The sequence below is a fragment of the Schistocerca nitens genome, chromosome 2, assembly GCF_023898315.1.
Source record: "Schistocerca nitens isolate TAMUIC-IGC-003100 chromosome 2, iqSchNite1.1, whole genome shotgun sequence".
Taxonomy (NCBI): Eukaryota; Metazoa; Arthropoda; class Insecta; order Orthoptera; family Acrididae; genus Schistocerca; species Schistocerca nitens.
In genome coordinates this window covers 685,956,007-685,969,736 of record NC_064615.1, presented here as the reverse complement: position 1 = coordinate 685,969,736, position 13,730 = coordinate 685,956,007, and positions in this window count along the sequence as shown.

Sequence of the window (13,730 nt, the reverse complement as noted above, 5' to 3'; positions counted from 1 at the left end):
AAAATTTTGCGGTGGGTAGTGATAGTAATCTTTTCGCTTATCAATGTACGAGGGTGAGTTAAATGAAAACCTTAAATATTTTTTTAAATATTATTTATTGTGCAGAAGTGGTACAAAGCTGTATCACTTTTCAACATAATCTCCCCCACGCTCAATGCAAGTCCTCCAGCGCTTACAAAGCGCATAAATTCCTTTAGAAATAAATTCTTTTGGTAGTCCGCGCAACCAATCATGCGCCGCGTGGCGTACCTCTTCATCAGAACGGAACTTCTTTCCTCCCATTGCGTCTTTGAGTGGTCCAAACATATGGAAATCACTTGGGGCAAGGTCTGGTGAGTATGGTGGATAAGGAAGACACTCAAAATGCAGGTCTGTGATTGTTGCAAATGTTGTACGGACAGTGTGGGGCCTTGCATTGTCATGTTGCAAAAGGACACCTGCTGGCAGCAATCCACGTCGCTTTGATTCGATTGAAGGCCGCAGGTGATTTTTTAGGAGATCTGTGTATGATGCACTGGTGACAGTGGTCCATGGTCTAGGCATGTAATACTGCAAAATGACGTCTTTTTCGTCCCAAAAGAGTGTCAGCATAACCTTCCCTGCTGATGGTTCTTTTCTAAACTTGCTTTTGGTGATGACGAATGGCGCCATTCCTTGCTCGCTCTCTTCGTTTCCGGTTGGTGGAAGTGAACCCAGGTTTCGTCCCCAGTAACCATTCTTGCAAGGAAGCCATCATTTTCTCTTGAAAGCGCCGAATAAGTTCTTCAAAAGCATCAACACGTCGTTCTCTCATTTCAGGAGTCAGCTGCCGTAGCACACATCTTGCAGACACTTTGTGAAACTGGAACACATCATGCACAATGTGGTGTGCTGACCCATGACTAATCTGTAAACATGCTGCAATGTCATTCAGTGTCACTCGGCGGTTTCCCTTAACTATGGCTTCAATTGCTGCAATGTTCTGTGGAGTCACAACTCGTTGTGCCTGACCTGGACGAGGAGCATCTTCGACTGAAGTCACACCATTTGCGAACTTCCTACTCCATTCGTAGACTTGCTGCTGTGACAAACATGCATCACCATACTGAACCTTCATTCGTCGATGAATTTCAATAGGTTTCACACCTTCACTACGCAAAAACCGAATAACAGAACGCTGTTCTTCCCTGGTGCAAGTCGCAAGTGGGGCGGCCATCTTCATACTGATACTGCGACGGTATGTGTGCATCTGCACTATGCCGCCACCTACAGGCAATTCTGCATGCTGTTTGTAGCACGCTTACCAACTTACAGGATAACGGCGCGAAATTTCGATTTGTTATTACAAATTTACGGTTTTCATTTGACTCACCCTCGTACTATTTCTCATGTATATCCTTATCTCTTACACTTCATGTAACTTCTTATGTTGTTACATTTTCATTATTCGCATTAATTCTGAATCTGTATCACAACACAAATACACTGTCCAGTCACATTAGTGTGATCTCCTGTCTAAAGCACGAATAACCATCTTTTTATGCTCGGATCGCTACGAGACGTGCAGGAAGAGACTAAATGAGTTTGTGGAAGGTACTGACGTGGATGTGGAGCCATGCCGACTACAGTGCGGTGGCCAGCTGCGCTAGGTTTCTCGATTGAGGATCCATGAAGTGAACTGCCTCATCGAGGTGGTCTCACAGATCCTCGACTGGGTTTTAGTCGGGGAGTTTGGTGGTCAGGAAAGTACGGTAATCTCATTCTGGTGCTCTACGGAGCACATTCACTGCGAGCTCTGATATATGCCATCACACAGAGCAAAAACAAACTGCGTGTGGGGTGTATTTGGTCCCCAATGGTATATGCATGTTAATCAGTTATACCTTGCAGAATTAGCTCACCCAGGGAATGCCACGAAGATATTCCTCAGACCACAACCCTCCCTCCTCTAGCCTGGACCCTCATGACGAATGCTCTAGACGCCAACGACGATCCATCCAATGGAGTATTCATCTCAAATGGCCTCCACTCGTCACTCATTGAACATCCAGTTGTGGTGTTTGCGTGAAAAGTGAAACCTTCGTGGCAGATGAACAGCAGTCAGTATGGGTGCATGAACCATGTGCCTGCTGCAGATGCCTATATGCAACAACGTCCGCTGAACGGTCGTGGAGGAGACACCGTTACTAGCGTCTTGCTTCATTTGGGGGATCAGTAGCTCAACAGCTGCATATCTATTCGCAAACACATATCCCACCCCTGTCATCTATGACTAATGGTGCCCCACAGTTGCCTCGGCGCTGGTTTTGTATAGGGTCACTTTGCCATGCACCATATACTTATACCAAGGCACCAAGCGAAGGGTTTACAAATTTAGCAGTCTCAGAAATGTTTCCACCCTTGGCTCCAGAGCCAATGATCACACCCTTTTTTTGACCTCAGATAAATCGCCCAGTTTCCGGATGACGGCAGCGACGGCACTGTTGTCCACGTCCCTCCAACACACGTCATACACTCTCCACTGCTAGTGCTGCCAGCTGCCGTCTGTGAGTGGTCATTGCACGTCGACGTCAAACATAGGCGGTGGTCACGTTAGTGTAACTGTGCCGTGTAAAAAACGTCTTGTATATTTGAATAAAACAAATACGCTGTAAACCGTCGGGCTTGCCGCTATCAAGCGAAGGAATACAATATTTAGTAGCACAACACGGAACTTTAAATTTCTGTGTGGTCACAGAAAAGAATTAAAAGGAGATGAACAGTAATTTTGGTTGACAAAAGGAAAATATGGCAAATAAATGAGCGTACAGCAACACAGGGACAAAGCTGAATCCAATGACAATCCTGGGAACAAAATAACAGCATTTGGCTTTCGTGCTGTGTCTCAATCACGTTCTTAATTGAAGTACGTCACGTAACCTTCTAAGAAATTGCAGCTACAGGCAAAGCTACCAGCCCTGTTGTTGACAACGGCTCCAGGCGTGTCCAATCGAGTAACGACCTACAGAGAGAACAGATAAACAAGCGAGAGCCGGTACTAATGAACGTCCATTCACTGCCAGTCTATGATTATCGTCGTATTTTCGCAGAGCTTATAATATCCTGCGCAGTGTATCTCGAGCTCCCGAATGTGCCAGACCAGAATCGGGCGGAGCGAAAAAGTTGTTTAATCAAGTTTTTCACCTACATGTGATTTCAACATCTGAGAGCAAGTTTATTCTTTGTGTGAATTTATTGTCGTCTGTAACGGCACCATTTCAGAAGTGAACTGTGGCTGGGAAAAAGACCACTCCCACAAGAACCCCCAACCATTGTAAATGTACTAGTTTCAATTTTTCTTACTTTTATTGAGTCACTAGGTGAGTACGCGCCGTTGCCGGTTATGCATCTATTCCATTGTTCTATTAGTCCATTTTATTCTTCCCCCTGTCCCTATCAATTTCCTCTATCACCCCGTCCCTGTCCTTCTCTTTCTCCCCTTCTCTCACACCAGTCGGAGGCTGGTCGTTTTTATCCCGGCAGTATTTGCTTCCAGATTGCAACTAATATATGTACCAAATTTGATTGGAACCTTTCCTGGAGTTTAGGCTTAGCTTTTTACCTGTGACTTTGCCCGCGTACGCACATTTCAAATACAGTTCACGTTTATGTAACATATTTCACATGTATTGGTAGACATATTTACTTGTACCTGTAGCGAATTTTACCGTGCAGTTTCATTTTCATGCAACTCAACATTTATGATATCTTATCCCCTGAAATATGTGTCATACAATGAAATATTTTTCCAGGTAAATTCAGCGGCATATGTTGACACTGTCTGCGAAATGTGCTGCGAATTAAAAAAAATGGTTCAAATGGCTCTGAGCACTATGGGACTTAACATCTGTGGTCATCAGTCCCCTAGAACTTACAACTACTTAAACCTAACTAACCTAAGGACATCACACACATGCATGCCCGAGGCAGGATTCGAACCTGCGACAGTAGCAGTCGCGCGGTTCCGGACTGAGCGCCTAGAACCGTTAGACCACCGCGGCCGGCTGCTGCGAATAGATTTACTACCTACGAAGTAATAAATTTAAAGGTCTTGCATGATTCGACATTTTTTCACTCATCTCAATGTTTATGATGTCACATCTTCTGAACTATGTGTCGTACAGCGACATAATTGTTCTGGTACACTCGATGCTATATTTGAATAGTGTCTGTAAAACGTGTCGCGAAAACAGTGAATGGTAAAGAAGTAATAAATTAAAACGTCATATTTCAGGCGGCAGTTTTATTTCATGACCAGCGAAAATGTGTTCTGCGACAAATTTTTCATTTCATCATTTTGTGTGGGTTTTCAGCAAAAATAGTTCCTTAAAGGTTTGAAATTATGTGTAAAATGTTTTGAAAGTCACTGAGTGCTCTAATTGTGAAATACCGGATGAGTAAAGCGTGGGTCGTTGCTCGTCGAAGGTTATACAATGTTTTTTCGCCCACACTTCCCATACCTTCATTAAGTAGGTGGTTCTCACTCCAGCGGCCTTTTTTTCAGACAGTAACTGATATGTGAACTAAGTCTGGTTCACATCGGTCTAGTGGTTTACAGTGGTTTATTTGATGTGGAACATATATTCACTTTTGTAGTATGTATGAATAGATACAGAGGCACTGTGAAAAATCTGTTTACGAGGGCTAGAAATACAGTGTAGCCAAATTGCCTCGAAAATTGAGAAATGGCCCTCTCTGCGTATTCAGCTTTCCATGCATTTTTTTCCAACGACTGGTTACTTGGCTGGGAACATGATTTTATATGTGTGAATCTGGATTGGTCAGCTGTTCCATCTCAATAGTCACCTCGTCATCATTCTGAAAACGCTGATAGCTGAAAGAAGCAGCATGAGCGATTGTCTCCTTTGCCGAGTGATTAGGGGCATTGTCCTGTACGAAAACCTTCCTTTTCGAAAAGTTCTTGCCACACTTCACCATGGTAACCTCCCATAACCTCGTCAAGTGATTTCGGTAGTATAGTGCGTTTAATGTAAGTTGCAACTTTTTATCTTTGACTCACCGGAGGGGGAGCGACGACTTTGCCCAGGTAACGCCAGTGATGAGCCGGCTTTCCTACCACGTCGCCTACGGTTCGGCTGGTAAAGCGCCCCGTTGCCAAGCGGTGAATAAAATAACGCGTGATGTCACACGTTAAATCCATCGTGTGCGTCAGCTCTCTTTGAGAAACGGCAATTTTTAATGTCGAAGTGTTATGTACTCATAAGGTGCTGTGAACGAGTGTTTCTTGTTGGGGTAGCATTAATAATAACAGCGCAGCATGTCTGAAGACGAGATTAGAATAAAAGTGGTCGTCCAAGGACACTTTCATCGGCTGCGAAGATATCGAACATTGGAAGGGGAATTCCGCTCCGTGGTCAAGGCTGCAAATTTGTGTGGTTGGTTTGTACACAGTTATTTTGAACATGAGGGCAATAGTGGAAGTCCGATGATAGATGTTACAAGAGTAGTGGACAGAACTGCTGAGAAATGGGAAGGAGAAGGAAAGAAGGTTCTCCACTAGAAACTCCAGGCAAGAAAATAAGTTTCAACAGATGGGCAATCAAGAGCGACGTATTCCAGCATGATGCAATGATCAGACATTTATATCCTTATAATCAACGCAAGGAATCCCTCACGTTCTGTAAACCTCTTTTCAGCCTCTAAGAAGGGAAGCTTTAACAGGAGTAAATCGTCACTACGAAATTATCTTCACGTGCTTCGTTTCCAGCACGAAAAATTTTCGTCTTGGATGTTTATCACTGAGAAATGTGATATAGTGGCGCGCAGATGCCATATATTCGAGCTGTGACGGCATTTGGTTCAAAGAAATTGTGTGGTTGGACGAGACTGGGTTCATGCGTTCACTTGGATGGACGAAGCGCACAGCAGGAAGGACGACGAAAGCATCGTTAGATAATGGTGATGTCGAACCTGGCACGAATAAGATGGTGTTAACGTAACGCCGTACAAGACAAAAACTCTGCGCTACCTGGTCTACAAAGTGCCTAATGCTAATGTGCAAACTGCAGTCAGGCTTCCTCCATGTCACGCTCATCTGAATCTGATTGAGTATATATGGGCCCAGGTAAATGCTAATGAGGCAAGAAACAACAAGAAGTTTACCCCCCAGCGCGGTTGAAAGGATGTTAAAGCAAGGCGCTGCAAATTTTACCCCACACGACTGCTCTCGATTTGTCACCCATACCAAGAATGAACTTGAGAGACATGGATTCATGAAGGACTGCTGAAGTAATGGTCATTTCAGTCAGCTCCCGTAAGCTGCAGTACAAGTGCAGTCCTGAGGAAGAGGAGCGTCGATTCTTCATTTGGTGTCGCTCCACTTTTTTTAAAAAAAGATATATTTTTTTTCTTCAATATATATCATACATGAACAACCCACCACCTAAAACATTTGTGGGTCCTAATTGATTCGATACAATTATTACTACTGCAACTTATTTGTTCTTTTACTCATGCACTACGGGCACTACTGCTATGTCTTAGGTTAGCAATGTTTGTCTATCTTTGCTACCTATGCTAGTCTACTTTACCTGCAGTGTTACAGGTGTGGCAGCCTTTATATAAACCTACATCGTTGGCCGTGTTCACCGAGCTAATCCCGGTGAACATGCCTCTGACACGGTCTGGCCCGGAGTGGTTGATCACTGCAGTACTACACTAGTGTTACTATCCTAGCTTATCCTACATCTAACCTAACATTTAATCTCATGTCAAATCCGGTGAGCGTCAGAATCGGTAAAAAAAATTGCACCCTCCCCCTAATCCCAGACGAGGCGGATTCCAGCCGTGACGCGGCTGCCCAAGTCCACGCCTCGGCGGAACAGGACAAGTGCACGAAGTCAGGTCAGTATGAAATGTGAGATGTTAGTTATTGTTCCGTAGGAATTCCTTTGCGACTTTGTGTGATATTTCATTTGCTAATTTATTCAAGATTGGGAAGTGGTCCTCATGCCTGAGCAGGTGATACGTGTAGCTCCACTTACACCATGATTATGAGTATGTATACAATATTCATTGATGCAATTGCTCTGCTCACTATTGTCGTCTCCCAAGAATGTTTGCCTGGCGACCTGCTAAAGCAGCGACCTAAGGTAGGCATGGTGTTATCGCTGCCCGCTGTCCTGCTCAATAAACGCTGGCAACTACACTTCCTTGCACTCTCTCCATACTGCACTGTCGAAAGTCGCAACTTATTTTAAACGCACTGCAGCCTCGGTTTGTCCCTTACGGGTACACCTTGGTGGCACCACGCGATGGCAGTCCCAAAGGAAAAACCACTCAGCATCACCTTGCTAGATGACGACTGGGTCTTTGCCTCTTTCAATGGTGGTGTACCCACACATTCCCACTGCTTGCTCTTCTCCTTCGTCTTCGTCACCCAGCATTCGTCCATGCTGATTAGGCGACTGAAGAAGGCACCTGGATTGACCTGACGCAGATACATTACCTGTGATATATCAGTTTGGTGGGCTTTTAGAACGGCTGTGGATAGTGGCACAACCCAGACAGAGGCGACCTTTGTCATGCGCAAAATCTCATACAGGTTTCCCACTTTCGCCTCGATAGCGGTACGCCAGTCTTCGGGTACCAGGGCCTCTGCCTAATTTGCGATTCCTCGTTCTTCACAGAGTGATCATCTGTCACTTCGTTGTCGTCATCAAGATGTACTCATTAGATTGTTCATTCCATTCGGCATATCATGTAATTCTTCTTCAGTTTCAACCAGGATAGCAATGTCATCAGGCAATCGTATCACTGGTATCCTTGCACCTTGAATTTTTATTTCACTCTTGAATCTTTCTTTCATTTCCATCATTGCTTCTTCGATGTACAGATTTAACAGTAGGGGCGAAAGACTACATCTCTGTCTTACACCTTATTTAATCCGAGAAATTTCGTTCTTGGTTATCCACTCTTACTATTCCATCTTGCCTCTTGTACATATTGTAAATTACCCGTCTCTCCCTATTTTTCTCAGAATTTCTAACATCTTGCACCATTTCATACAGTCAAACGCTTTTTCCAGGTCGTCAAATCCTATGAACATGCCTTGATTTTTTCAGACGTGCTTCCATTATCAACTGCTACGTCACATTTGCCTCTCCCGTGCCTTTAGCTTTTCAGAAGCCAAACTGATCGTCTTCTAGCACATCATCAGTTTTCTTTCCCATTCTTCTCTGTATTATTCTTGTGAGCAACTTGGGTGCATGAGCTGCTAAACTGACTGTGCGATAATACTCGCACTTGTTAGCTCTTGCAAAAAAAATGGTTCAAATCGCTCTGAGCACTATGGGACTTAACATCTGAGGTCATCAGTCAGCTAGACTTAGAACTACTTAAACCTAACTAACCTAAGAACATCACACACATCCATGCCCGAGGCAGGATTCGAACCTGCGACCGTAGCAGTTGCGCAGTTCCGTACTGGAACACCTAGAACGCTCGGCCACCGCGGCCGGCGTCAGCTCTTGCAGTCTTCGGAATTGTGTGCATGATATTTTGCCGAAAGCAAGACTGTATGTCGCAGACTCATACATTCGACACACCAACGTGAATAGTCAATTCGTTGCCACTTCCTCCAGTGAGTTTATAAATTACATGGAATGTTATCTGTCCCTTCTGTTTATTTGCTCTCAACTCCTCCAAAGCTCTTTTAAATTCTAATACTGGATCCCCAATCTCTTCTAAATAGACTCCTGTTCCTTCTTCTACCACATCAGACAAGGATTTCAATGTTCTCTTTCCACTTACCCGCTCTCTCCGCTGCATTTAACAAAAGAATTCCCATTGCACTCTTAAAGTTACCATCCTTGATTTTAATATTTCCGAAGGTTGTTTTGACCTTCCTGTGTGCTAAGTCTATCCTTCCGACAGTCATTTCTTTTTCGATTTCTTCACAATTTTCATGCAGTCATTTCTTCTTAACTTCCCTGCACTTCCTATTTGGCGACTTGTATTTCTGTATTCCTAAGTTTCCCAGAACAGTTCTGTACTTCCTCCTTTCATCGATCAACTGAAGTATTTCTTTTGTTATCTATTGTTTCTTCCCAGTTACATTTTTTGTACGTACGTTTTCCTTCTGTGATGGCCCTTTTTAGAGAAGTCCATTCCTCCTCAACTGTACTGCCTCCTGAGCTATCCCTTATTGCTGTATCTATAGCCTTAGAGAACTTCAAGTGCATCTCGCTATTCCTTAGTGCTTCCGTATCCCACTTCTTTGCGTATTGATTCTTCTCGTAAACTTCAGCCTACTCTTCAGCACTACTACGTTGTAACCTGAGTCTATATCCGTTGCTCGGTACGCCTTACAATCTCTGTCTGACCATGATGTAATCTAACTGAAATCTTCTCGTATCACCCGGCCTTTTCCAAGTTTACCTCCTTCTCTTGTGTTTCTTGAACAGAGTATTCGCTGTTACTAGCTGAAATTTATTACAGATCTCAACTAGTCTTTCTCCTCTGTCATTCCATGTCCCTAGCCCATATTCTCATGCAACCTTCTCTTCCACTCCTTCCCCTACCACTACATTCCAGTCCTCTATGACTATTAGATTTTCATCGCCCTTTACGTATTGTTACCCTCTCAATATCTTCATATACCAGCTCTTCATCTTCATCTTGAGACGTTGGCATGTGTACCTGAACCATAGTTTTCGGTGTCGGCTTGCTCTCGATTCTGAGAAGAATAACGCTATGACTGGACTGTTCAACAGTAATACACTCTCTGCCCTGCCTTCCTATTAATAACGAATCCTACTCCCTTTATACCATTTTCTGCTGCTGTTTCTATTACCCTTTACTTATCTGATCAGAAATCCTTGTCACCTATCCATTTCACTTCACTGACCCTTACTATATCCAAACTGAATCTTTGCATTTACCTTTTTCAGATTTTCTAATTTCCCTACCACGTTCAAGCTTCTGAGATTCCACACCCTGACTCCTAGAACGTTGTTCTTTCGTTGATTATTCAGTCTTTTTCTCGTAGTCATCTCCTACTTGACAGTCCCCTCCCGGAGATCCGAATGGAGGACTATTGCGGAAACTTTGGCCAACGGGGAGATCATGACGTTAATTGTCTTTACTACAGTGGTTTCCATTGCCTTCTGCCTCCTCATGCCGTTGATCATTGCTGATTCTTCCACCTTTAGGGGCAGTTTCCCACACCTAGAACAAGAGACCCTCAACGTCTGTCCGTTCCTCCGCCCTCTTTGACAACACCTTTGGCAGAACGAGGCTGACTTCACATGCCGGTAGCCTTCGGCCCAGTGCTGATTATTAATAGCAGCTTCAGCAATGGAGGGTTTCAAACATGTGACCGAGGACATTTTGATTACTAATCGTAAACGCTATCCCTACACCTCTCGCAGTAGTTACTGTACGATACCTCGAATTGCTATCAGGCCCCGTGCTGATTTAGGTTGATGGTGACCACCTTATATCTATTACGGCAACTGTCAGAATCAGTCCTTTGAAAGGTCACAGACAAATTCCTACTCCATCCTTCCCATTTAGAGATTCTGCTTCGCATCTAATCTCGTTTTCGACGAGTTATACTGTAATCCTCCTTCCTTTCTTTTAACCTCAATATGACTACTGAGGGTAAGTGTCCCACGGAGGATAACTGGCCGTCACAGTTGCCAATTATCGGATACATTGTCACTGACAATAGTAGTAAACTGCAGAAACGTCCTTCGTCAGTGACTGTTTGTCTTCCTGAATGTAGTGGGTAATTTATCTCAAGCTATCGCACTTGAAACGATACAGCTTGACTTTCTCTGTAGCATTCATTACACATAGGATGCAGGTGTTTCGAATTGCCTCCATTTCTTTCACCCTTTTAATAAACACAACGTCACAAATGTTAGACTTTACTCCGTTTATGCAAACGACCGCACTCTTAACGTCACAAAAGAAATTATTCAAGTTGTCAAGGCACAAGCTACACTACAAAATAAAATAAGACCATAGTTAAATACACTTACAGCAACTCGCCCTACAAAACCGCCACGGTACGTGTTAAAACATATTATTATATAATACGCAACGTTACGTAATGTCCATTCGCAACTGACTCGAACAGAGTTTGATTATTTTTGGCTGCCAGCGGCGGAAGTCGATGCTTGCAGAAACTCAGTTTCCAGCAATCTTTCTTACACTAGTAATGTTATTTTAGTTACGAACCGGTCGTCATGTAAGGTCATACGACCTCTGTTTCTTATTTTACGTCACCTTGAGATTTTGAAAATATTGGCATTGAAGTGGGATTCGATCTCTGAGTCCAGTTTCTCTGTGGATTTGAAACCTTGGAGTTGATGCTATTGCATCATTTCGTTGCTTCCTCGCAATGCCAATCTCGTCCAAGACTCTATGAATGACACGATCCTAACCACTAGTGAAAGAGAATTTGATCGTTGACACCTCTTCGTGTGGGGTCTGCAACCCCAGTATGCGTAGGGTTGCAGTCCTAGGCAGCACAGAACTATTTGTTGCGTTACCTTTAGCCGAATATTTGCACATCTCGCTGCTGGTTAAGAAACAACAATTATTTCAAATCTATTCGTAGCTATAACACAATATCGAGAGGTGGAGGATTCGAGTCCCTGCCCGGCGAAAATCATTTGTATCATCATTTCACATTCGAATATCACATTATTGTTGAACGTATTTAATATCTGACATCTGATTGTGCTCCGTCACCACAACTTTACTTCATGGCGTTTCCCACTTGCGCATTGCACTTCATTACATACCTTTCGTGTTTACTTCTCAGGGTAAATGTTAGCTTCATGTTGTACCTGGTGCAGTGGAAAGGTATCATCATTTATTTCCCGGTTCGAATGTTCAGTCTTGTAAGTTGATACTAGTGAACACTTCAATATTTTACGTTTCTTTATCACTAGATGAGTTTCGATTAGACACACAAGATTCGTTTGCGTAACAGTGTATTAAAATGCGGATCACAAACTACAACTTGTAATATCATCTAATGAATGTGATACGACTTACTGTAATGAAGTTTAATTTACAAGCGTTAAGGACTGTCTCATTTCTAATAATGTGTTTTCTAATATTTGTTGCATGACAGTATTGGTTTACATCTGGACTGACTGCCTTAATGAACTATTTCACTATGTCAAACTGAAGCGAAAAAAGAACTTGACGTATTAAGACAGATCGCCCTTGCAAATGATTATGACCTAGATATAGTTAACTCCATACACAGCAAAATTATAAAGAAGATAAAAAGGAGCGAGAAACGGCAGATAAAACCGACATCCGAAAAGGATTAGTACTTCACTATGATATATATAGGCAAAACATCAGACAAAATCGAACATATATTCCGAAGAAACGGGGTTAAAATTGCATTTGGGACTTCGGATAATTTAAAAAGACTAGTGCGTCATAACTTGCCACGGAAAAGTAACAAATATAGTACATCGGGGGTCTACAAAATATCATGTCATGAATGCGAAAAAAGCTATATCGGACAGACAGGCAGGTCCTTTGATGTAAGGTTTAAACAACACACGTATACCAGTAATAAGACAGCGCTAGGGTTACATACGCAAGAGGAGGGTCATAATATTGGTAACATCGACGAAAAGCTTCAAATTCTACAAGAAGTTACAAATAGTAAACGATTAGACATTTTGGTAACATCGTCGAAAAGCTTCAAATTCTACATGAAGTTACAAAAAGTAAACGATTAGACATTTTGTAACAACTGGAGATTTACGTTACGAGACGCAGAGAACCTGACAAACTCCTCAATGAACAGAATGAATTAGTAATAGACGCATACTTCAACATTTACGACGATCTCTTCATCTGAGCGAATGGTTTTTACTACATGGGTGCTTCAGCTGATGATGGAGCCTTCCGGTGGTCGAGTATTGCACTGTCTAGTGCGGGCCGCCGCAGATGTCAACAACCTCTAAGGCGGAGGAGCGTGCCAGCCACCTGCAGCAGAGCTCTACACTCGTCGTCCTGCCCGTGTCGTCCCTGCCGTACCAGTGGACAACGGCATAAACAAGCAATAGCCGGAAATACAGCGCTATCGGAAGTCAGAAATACACTCTACAAGTGCTACTACTATTTGCATCTATAGCAATGTTTTCGCCTTGTTCTGAAATGTTATTTCACTGATTTAACGATGTGTTCTGTAATCTTAAATTTTATGTACATTTGACCTAATATTAATAGTAGATTTGTATATTTTAGGCTTTTGAAAAATTAAGACTATCTTATAGAGGGCGCGCGCATCTATCGCAAAGAGGGTGAGCAAAATCTAACAAAATTTTTATATCTATATAAGACCGGCGTTTTACGTTTTAAAGATAGTTTGACATCGCATGAACCTGTGTTCAGTGTATGCCGCCTTTGGGTATGAACTATATGTATTTCGCATAAATTCAGTTAGATTACTAATAAGCGTGGTTAAATATCGCACTTATTTTTAGGTTTTAATATAAATTTTCTTTTGTATTGTTTTAGAATCTGAAGATGGACACTGTATGGCCGAAACCGGTATGACTGTGTCATAAACATGTGATTGCGTCTATATATAAACAAAAAAAACATTTTTTTCAAAAGAATCAATCACGCATCCAGAGACAAAAAATGTCGTTTTTTCCAATCAGTAATCTGTAAGTGAAATCAAATTAAGAAGTATTAGTAAGAACCAA